This window comes from Octopus bimaculoides, chromosome 16 (genome assembly GCF_046866305.1).
Source record: "Octopus bimaculoides isolate indiv1 chromosome 16, ASM4686630v1, whole genome shotgun sequence".
Taxonomy (NCBI): Eukaryota; Metazoa; Mollusca; class Cephalopoda; order Octopoda; family Octopodidae; genus Octopus; species Octopus bimaculoides.
Window position 1 is genome coordinate 36337678 of NC_142943.1, and position 10878 is coordinate 36348555.

The following is a 10878-nucleotide window of genomic DNA, read 5'->3' on the forward strand; positions in this document are numbered from 1 at the left end:
AGGGTAAATCTTGTTTTAATTACCAGATAAAGTTAAGTGACAAAGCATACCAACATTCTGGGTTAAGAGAAAATGACAAATTATCACACTAAATCCACTAAACCAGTGGTGAACTTTTAACATTTCTGTTCTACGCTAACATATATATATAAATCCGTTCAGCTCAACAACGAAGCTCCTATGTGATCTCACATTCTACAAAAAGTACCAGCAACAGTTCTTAAATCTTCTCCCGTTATCAATAGTAGAATAGAAACGTTAAACGTTCATCAGTGGTTTAGTGGATTTGGTGTGATAATTTCTCTAGTTTTGATTTTTTAATCTAAAATCGTTTTAGTATGTTTAGTCACTTAGCATTAAAATTAAAAACAAGATTTATCCTGAAAAGAAAGTAAATTATTTTACTCATTTCATTTTTGTATACGTTCAGCAAAATATTTGATTTGAACTTGAGCGTCGAAACAGATTTAGTTTTTATTTCCCCGGAGGGTCATTATGCCAATAATAAACACCCGCACTGGTTCAGTGTCAATTCATTTTTTATTATTATCAAATGATTAGTTATGTAACGAGATCTATACAAACATATATATACATATATATACATATATACATATATATACATATATATATATATATATATATATACACATACATATATTTATTTATATATGTATGTATATATGTATATGTATATATATATATATATATATATATATATATATATATATATATATATATATATACACACACACACATACACACACACACACACACACACACACATATATATATATATATATATATATATACAGAGAGAGAGAGAGATGCATACATATATATACATACGTATATATACATGTCAATAACAAGGTATTGGCCTTCCTGGGGCTGTAATATAAGGCACTTACCCAAAGTGCCACGCGATGTAAATGAACATAAAACTGACGGCTGCAAACGAATTTCTTCATAAAATAGCCCTGTTTCAAACTTTTTAAAATAAAGATAATTCCAAAAATGCATAATTAATTCAAAACTTGAACTTATTCATCTCAGTTTATGTGTTGTCTCAATAGTGTTTTTTTCATTTTTCATAAGTTTGATACATACCGCTTTCTTTCGTTGGACTCCTGCTTATCATTTACAATCTCTTTTACCATACACTGACGTGAAACTAACTTTATATTTTATATTATAAAACCGAAGTGAAGTTGAAGAAACGCCTGAATGCGATTTAAGAGATAATTCAGAGAGAAATGACAGAGAGAAAGAATCCTTACAAAAACCTAGTTTCCGGTAACATTGAATTGTGTATAGTAATAATAAGCTATTTATTCCAAATGCTTCTGAAATATCTATCTATTCTATTCCTATATGAAGCAGAATTGTCGGACAATATATCTAGGAGAAATGAATACAAAAACAAATTGCATGAAATTAACACCTACTACCTGATATATGTGTGTGTTTGCGTGCGGGCGCACGCGTGTGCGTGTCTATCTATCTATCTATCATCTATATATATATATATATATTTATATATATATATATATATATATATATATATATATATATATATATATATATATATATATATATATATATATACATATATATAATCTCACACACAAACACACATACACGCGCAAATTACATATTTGTAATCGAGGAAAATGTAAAAAGCAAAATATGAAGAAATTTAGGGTTGCTGATGTGCATATTATTCTATATTTTAACAAACTATTTTGTTTACTTTTATTTGTTTTTACTTTGTTTCCTTCTGGAACCTACCATTCTATTTCCTGGAAATCATAATTTGATTTGATATTATATTTTTTAGCTATATTTTTAAATTTGTATTTGTCGGTACGTTTCCGGTATCGTGTTGATACAATTTATCTATCTATCTTTGAATGAATATACATATATATATATATATATATATATATATATATATATATATATATATATATATATATGTATATATATATATGTATATGTATATGTATATATGCATGTGGATCTATGTGTGTGTGTGCTTACATACAAACATACATATACATATGTGTATGCCTGTGTGTGAGTGTGTAAGTTTGTGCGTAATATACCCACTGGTATGTATATATATATATATATATATGTAAGTTTGTATGCATGCATGTATGTATGTATGTATGAATGTGTACATGTATGCATATATAATCCACCCCTCCCTTTCATTATCTTACGCATCCATCTTATCTCTAACGTACGTGAAGGCAGGACAAAACCGTCTCCAACGCAAACACCAAAAACAAAACCACCACCTCAAAACCTCCTACTACCACCACCACCACCATCACCACAACCACCACATCCATCACCATCATCGCCATCATTATAAACTCCACCACCACCTCCACTACTACCGCTGCATGATCTACGTCATTTCCATCGAATCATCCATCATCCCAGCCAGGACAGAATCTCCATAACTTATGACGGCCTGACATTTCAGTTATTGACCGGTTTTCCCTTATTATTTTTGTTTGCATTTATATTTGATATTCACTTGTTTCATATATTTAGCTTTGTGTTGTTTCTTTGTTCTCTGCGTTTTTGTTTTCTTTCTTTTTTTTTCCTACCTTCAGATTGAAAGATATTTGGTTAGGATTCTTTTTGTATCTTTGTTATCGAATGATGTTCAAAAAAGGAAATTCCTACCAAAAAGTACTTATACAATAAAAGCTATTGTACTCTTTTCTGCTACAGGGTCACGGCCTGAAATTTTCGAGAAGGAATCTAGACGAATCCATCGTCTCTGTTGCTGAATTGGGATTTACGCCATTGACCCTGAAAGGGTGTTAGACAAAACTATCAGGTATCGAAGGAACACCACGATCTCAGCCAAAACCACGATCTCGCGATTGTGCGGGCAACGTTCCAACAACTAGGTATTACATATATGTAATAGCACGAATAGTGCGACCTGTGTGCTTTCATCTATCTGTCAATCTATCAATCTCTTTCTGTCTGTCTGTCTCTCATATATACAGGTGTATATATATATATATATATATATATATATATATATATATATATGTATGTATGTATGTATACATACGATGGAATTGGATTAAAAAGGAAACGAAACTAAATTTTGTTACGAAGGAACAATTACCTTTGGCTAACGTTGAGTTTGAAGAGAGATCGTGGAAGTGTTCTAGAAACGATATCAACTTCGATATGACATTATCTTTGTTTATCTTCGAATCTTCAGGTGCAGCTGCATCAAGCAACATTTATAAAACATTATTTATTTAAAGATAATCTGAAAACATTTCAAAAAAATTGCATAATTATTTTTAAACTTCAACTTAGTTTAATCGAAATAACATGGCTGCCTAAGAAAAATATTTGCTGAACATATTTCAATGTAATGTTTTAAATCACAAATAAGTTTTTTCTTATTTTTAATGAGACATTGTCAATAGAAATATTTATATAATATAATGTTAATTAAACAAGTAAAAGGAAATTTAAATATGAAATAGATATAATAGGTAATGAGCTGTTCCGTTTTTACGAGGTTTTTCTTTAAAACTGCTTGTCTTGAAAACTATACGTTAATTTGTTTGTTTTTCTCGTTTGTGTATTGTTTTCCTTAAGGTTTATTTGAAAATATTGTTAGAGATTTAAATGTGATAAATAATAGCGAACTGTGATTATAAGAAATAATAAAGGTAGGAATTTAAAATTGCTATTTCAAACAGGATTAATTGGATTTTGTGAACATAGGCGTAGGAGTGGCTTTGTGGTAAGTAGCTTGCTTACGAACCACATGGTTCCAAGTTTAGTCCCACTGCGTAGCACCTTGGGCAAGTGTGAGTGGATTTGGTAGACGGAAAATGAAAGAAGCCCGTCGTATATATGTATGTGTGTGTATGTTTGCGTTTCTGTGTTTATCCCCCCAACATCGCTTGACAACCGATGGTGGTGTGTTTACGTCCCCGTAACTTAGCGGTTCGGCAAAAGAAATCGATAGAATAAGTACTAGGCTTCCTGTACTTCAGGAAAAAAAAAACAGGAGGGTATTTTGGGAAAAGCTTTTTTTAATACAAAGGAAACAATTAATAATAAATAGATAAACAAATTAAATGACAATAAATGTAATCAGAACTGAAGCATTCGTTAAAGTTTTACCTTTAATTCTTTTTTTTTTTCCAACAATAGCATCTTCATTTTAGTGTATAAGGGAATATTTTCAGGATATTAAAAATGAGCATTCCTTGTAATCTACAAGCATACGTAACAGAAATAGTAAGGAAACAATTAATACAAAGGAAACAATTAATAATAAATAGATAAACAAATTAAATGACAATAAATGTAATCAGAACTGAAGCATTCGTTAAAGTTTTACCTTTAATTCTTTTTTTTTTCCAACAATAGCATCTTCATTTTAGTGTATAAGGGAATATTTTCAGGATATTAAAAATGAGCATTCCTTGTAATCTACAAGCATACGTAACAGAAATAGTAAGCGTGTATTTAAAATTTGAAAAGCTTTTATGAACACGAGTAAGCGATACAAGCTAACGATCCAATGAACCTATATGCAACCACTTGTGCTAAATTCTTCTCTATTTTATACCAATAAAGATACGAAAGATGGTGACTGTGAAGAAATATTTACTTCAAGCAATGGCTGATTTTATTGATATAGAAAACAAGTTGGTTTGCATAGTGCAAAGGTAAAAGAAGAATTTGCGAGTGCTGATATTGAAGCAAGAAGTGTGTTCCCTAAAGAATTGGAAGAAATAACAAAAAGCAATGTTACACACCTTCCCAAACTTTTAATGTAGGCGAAACAAAATTATTTTGGAAACGCGTGGCAGCAAGAGGTTAAATTGCAATAGAGGAATGATCGATGCGAGGTTTTATATTCGTTAAAGTTCGTTTAAGTTTATTATTTGGAGGTAATGCAACTTGATACTATAGGCTAAGAATCATATCGAAAATCCAAGAACACGTAAAGTTTCTCATAAATGCTACAAGTTTCAGTCATATTGAATGCAAATAAAACATACCTTCAGTAACTATTTCACTGTTCGAAGGATGGTTTTCTTAACACATTCTACCAGTAAAACAAAGTGTGGTGACACAAATATTCAATTTCATGCACATCTGAACGGAGATAACTCACCTTATTCTCCTTAATAATTGAAGCAGTAATACCCAAATGTTAAATTAATGTTTTCCCAGCAAATGCTACGTAACTTTTGCAACCAAAGTTACATTTAAAGCTTCTTATCTTCGATACACATTTGATCAGTTGTTAGATGCAACTGACAAAGACGCCTAGCGATAAAAGAATTTAGGAATTAATTCAATGTTCAGTTGAATTACAAACAATGAAAAGGACCTGATCAAAATTCACGTAGTCTTTAACACACAAATATTCATTGATATTTGCTAATCGACTGCATCTCATGCATCTACGAATGACGTAAATGTTCTGTTTTGATTACACGACCGAAGACGTAGGATTGATGACCTCATTGAAATTGACTAATATTATAAAGCTTAACAAGATTTCACAAGAGAAGTGCTATTTATTCCTCCCTTCTTAAGGAGCTCTGTGAAGAGTTTTCAAACATTGCAAAAGCGATTCAGGATTTTGAGTGACAAGATTCAAAATTCTAGCGTTGTAGAAACTTTGCAATAGACATGGCCACTATCATAAAAATATATAAATAGAAAGAACATAAACAAAGGGCTCGAGCACTTATAAAGACATAAAAATACATTTCGAGTGATTGGAATACGAATGGCCAAGTCAAGTTGACTGACAAACCTCAAACAAAATGTGAATTTTATTGTATATATATATATATATATATATATATATATATATATATATATATATATATATATATATATATATATATATATATATATATATATATATATATATATATATATATATATATATGTATATGTATATATATATGTATATAGATGTATATATATATATATATATATATATATATATATATATATATATATATATAAATTTTCACCTCCAAGTGGCCTAGCGTATAAAAGTTTAGTCCGAAGACTATGAATTACTCATAAGGTACAGTGTATATTTAAATACATAAGAAGAATCCACTCATGGGATTCCTTACGCTAGAAAATACTGCTAGATTCTAGAAACACAAAATTAGGGATAAAATCTAGAAAGGAATGAAATGAAAAATAAAAACTTTTACCATCTGTTCACCTGGACCAATTGGTTTCTGACTTATTTTAGCAATTAAGATAATTTGCTTGGTGACGTCGTTATCAACAGGTACACCCAAGACTAATATATATAAACACGAAGCAATCAATTCCATGCCTCCCGTTTATAATCCTATATATATATATATATATATATATATATATATATATATATATATATATATATATATATATATATATATATATATATATATATATATATATATATATATATTATATATATATATATGTGTGTGTGTGTGTATACATGTTCAGGTACATAGACAAGCAAATGCGCATGAGAGAGTGGAAATTTATTAATACAACTGTTTGTTTAAGGAAATAGAATAATTGAAGTTGGCTGATAAGTAGTCCGACAGAAAAAAAAGAAAACTATTTCCGGTGGGAACAAAAATGTTTTTTTTTTTAAAGCATTTTGTGCAAAAAAATTCTGCAAAAAATTTTACGACGAATAAAATAATAAATATATTAAAACAAGACAATAAAAAGAAAAATAAGAAATCTACTTCACTTTGAATCAAAAATATCGAGTTGAACATTAAACAATTTTGAACATACAGTTTTCTATTTACAAGAGAAGAGAAATAAACTGTGCAAAGTCGATAACTAAGAAGCTCAGTTTAGAAACTCACTGCGTATAAAGAGAAAAACAGAGAAATCTATCCAATAAACCAGTAGATTTTCTTCTCTTTATCATCTCCACATAAAGCAAAATTAAGAAACAACCTCGCTGCAAAGAAAAATATCCTATTAACATCATTCGGGTCAGCAAACTTTGAAGGGTTGAACATGCTTCCGTTGCTAAAGGCTGCCTTAACAAGTTAATTAAGTCATAACTGTAATTAGTTTTACAGTATCCACAACAAGTTTTCTATAATCTGTCACATCTTCCATTATCCTCCATAAAACTACAACAAATCTTGTAAAAGATTCTAAGCAAGAAAAGAAGAAAAAATCCGATTAGGGCAAATATTTCTAGCCTATCTCCTTTATATGTAATAGATAAAGCACGTGTAGAAGGATCGGCTTTAAATCAAGCGATATTTTGGCAATACTGAGATAAAATTAGACGGTCATAGAGATTGAGAAAATCTCTTTGTATCCATAACAGGCTGTCTTTATTATATGCAAGCATCAAATGGATCGCTTATATGGCGCACGTTTTATGAAACTTAGTTAAGATAACACGCTGGATTATATCTAATTACAATTATTTTTCATAGTGATTCAGCAACTACTAGTCGTGGATCGACAGTTATATATGTGCTATACCAGTACCTGGGATTTCAGCTAGAATCCTTTATACTGGTGAAATATATAAGAATTATTATAGCCATAGAGTAAGTGTATTGTAATTGTAATGGTTAGATGATGTGACAACCATATCTTAATGTCGGTGCATGCACAAAGTAAGTGAAGTAATATTATGGCTTACATATATCGTAAAATTCATCATGGGATCAGTTGATGAACGTTAATTCTAGCCAAATTTCAATTATTATATTGTGTGGAGTAAGGTGATGAGCTGTCAGAATCGTTACCACATTGGATGAAGTGCTAAACGGTATTACACCCGTCGCTACAGTGTGAGTTCAAATTCCGCCGAAGTCGAATTTACCTTTTATCCTTTCGGGGTCAATAAATTAACTACTAGTGAAACACTGGGGTCGATTTAATGGACGTGTCCCCTCCCCCAAATTTCAGGCCTTGTGCCTATAGTAGAAAGGATTATTATTGTGTGTAGTAATGATTTCGAATTTTGGTACAAGGCCAACAATTTTAGGCCTGATGTAAGTAGATTAAATTGACACCAATATTCAACGGGTATTTATTTTGTCGACCCCAAAAGTATAAAAAGCAAAACCGACCTCGGTGGAAAAGCGAAAAGACGAAGGAAATGCCGTTATGCATTTTGTCCGGCATGCTAGCGGGTCTGCCAATTCGCAACCTTAATAATAATCCTTTCCATTATAGGCACAAGGCCTGAAATTTTGGAAGAGGGATATAGTTGATTATGTCGATCCCAATCCTCAAATGGCACTTATTTTATGGACCCCGAAGAGAACAAAGGCAAAGTCGAGCTCGGCGTAATTAGAGCCCAAACGAAAAGACGTAAGAAATGCCGCTAAGCAGTTTTCCTGTTGTACGAGTGACTCGGTTTCAAATCTTTGGCACAAGCTAAAATTTTGGGTGGAAAGAGCTAGTGACTAAAGGCAAATTCACTGCAGTATATGTATACATGTATGTACATCTGTACGTACACACACACACACACACACACACACACACACACACACACACACACACACACACACACACACACACACACACACACACACACATATATATATATATATATATATATATACACATATACGTATATATAAATATATACTCCTACAAGTATATATGTGTATGATTTAATGTATTCGTATGTACATATGAACATTCAGATGTATATATGACTGTTCAAATATTAATACGCACATACAATGACACGCATACTCTCTCTCTCTCTCTCTCTCTCTCTCAGACACACACACCCACACACACATAAACACACCCCTTTACACATACATATGTTTGTACTTGTTTATGTATTTATTTAATATTTTATACTCACTTAATGAGCAAACAGCCTGACTGGAATAATCCAAAACCAATTTGGAAATGTAATATATTTTAGTTATTCAGACAAATTTTAAGCGGAGAGCTAAAACATATTTCTTTCATTGGCAAAAAAAAAAAAAATGGCATTACAACATTTAACCGTCTTTTTAACAATTTTGCTTTTTATTCGGTTTTTGGAGGGTGAGAGACATTTTTGTTTACTGTTGTTATTAACGCTTATTTTTGTTTTTAGCTTTTGCCTAAAATAATTTATTTCCGTTAATTTATTTATTCAATTTATTAATGATAATTATTATTATTTTTATGATTATCATTATTGTTGTTGTTATTATTGTTGTTTAGATTTCAATCTTTCTTTACGACTTTCGATGCAAATATGTGGAAAGTTTAAATCAACGTTTTATACCTGTCAACGTCAGGTTATATTTGTGTTGGACAAGCAAGAGTCCATGGACGGTATGAGATATTTCAACACAATTTTTGGACAGGCATAATGTAAATTATTTATGTATGTATGTATGTATGTGTTGGTATGCATGTCTATGTGCATATGTAGGAATGCAAGAGTGAGCATATTTACATATACATATATGCATATTAACACTTATGTGATCATTGTGATTAAATACGAGAGTCTGAATTAATACGCTTATATATACTTTTAGAACTGATACTTACACACATGGATATATATATATATATATATATATATATATATATATATATATATATATATATATATATATATATATATATACATACATTAATATAGGGCGAACGCACACACACACACTCAAACATTATAACACGCATATATTAGCACCTTCAAAAAGATGAATGTTTGTGTGTGTGTGTGTGTGTGTGTGTGTGTGTGTGTGTGTGTGTATGTGTGTGTGTGTGTGTGTGCGTTTTGCGTGTGTTTATGGTGCAGTTATTTCTATGCACATAGAAATATTTCTATACACACCATACATAAATAACTATATGTGTTTGTATATGTGTGAATATATGTCTGCATGCGTGTGCGAGCGCCTGTATGCGTGTCTGCCTGAGCTGAGTGCAAAAATGTTTCGATGAAAATAATGATGTTTCTATGCTAATTAATTTCATTAATTACTATTTTAATGCACACTCGAAATAACGTTATGGATTATCAAAATATGTGTATATATTAACTGAAACAGTACATTGCGAAATACACACAGATCTTAGAAAACAAGCACAAAATTTCATTTAAAAATAAACCAATTTTGAACCACTGGCATGTTAAGTATAATAGCCAAAATCACTGATACCCTAATAAATGAAACAAAAAACATTGACACATTAAGTAATACATAAATAAACCTATGGGAAAATACATATGAGATGGTCATGACTGGAATGCTTTTGATTATTGGCCTGTTTGATCAATGTTGGTCCGTGACTGTATTTTACACGAACAGCTGCGTGGTTAATAAGTTTGCTTCCCAAATATATGGTTTTGTTTAGCGTGATACTTTTGGCTACTGTCTTCTAATGAAGCCTTGGGTGACCAAATGCGTGTGTTTCTTTCTTTCCACATCGCATAATTGCTAAAAGTAAATGTCATTCATTTGGAATACTGAGCAAAATATTTCCGAAGGGGAAATGTTACCTTGCTGGGAAACAAGTACGTTTTGAGTATAGAAATGGCCGTAGAAAATCTGCCTTAATTTCGTCGGACCTATACAAGCATGAAGAACTGGACGTTTAAATAGAAATGATGTGTATCTCTATCCTCTTTGATTTTACCTTTTTAATCAAGCAAGTTGGTAGTGCTCCTGACCTATTACATGATGTCCGAGACTGGAGAGACATAGATGAGGTACGTATACTAAACCCGGCTTGAATTATTGCAATGGAATGGATTCCTCTAAACCAGGGGTTCTCAAACTTTTTTTTATTACCTAAAGATCCCTTTGATTACTATTATATTCTACT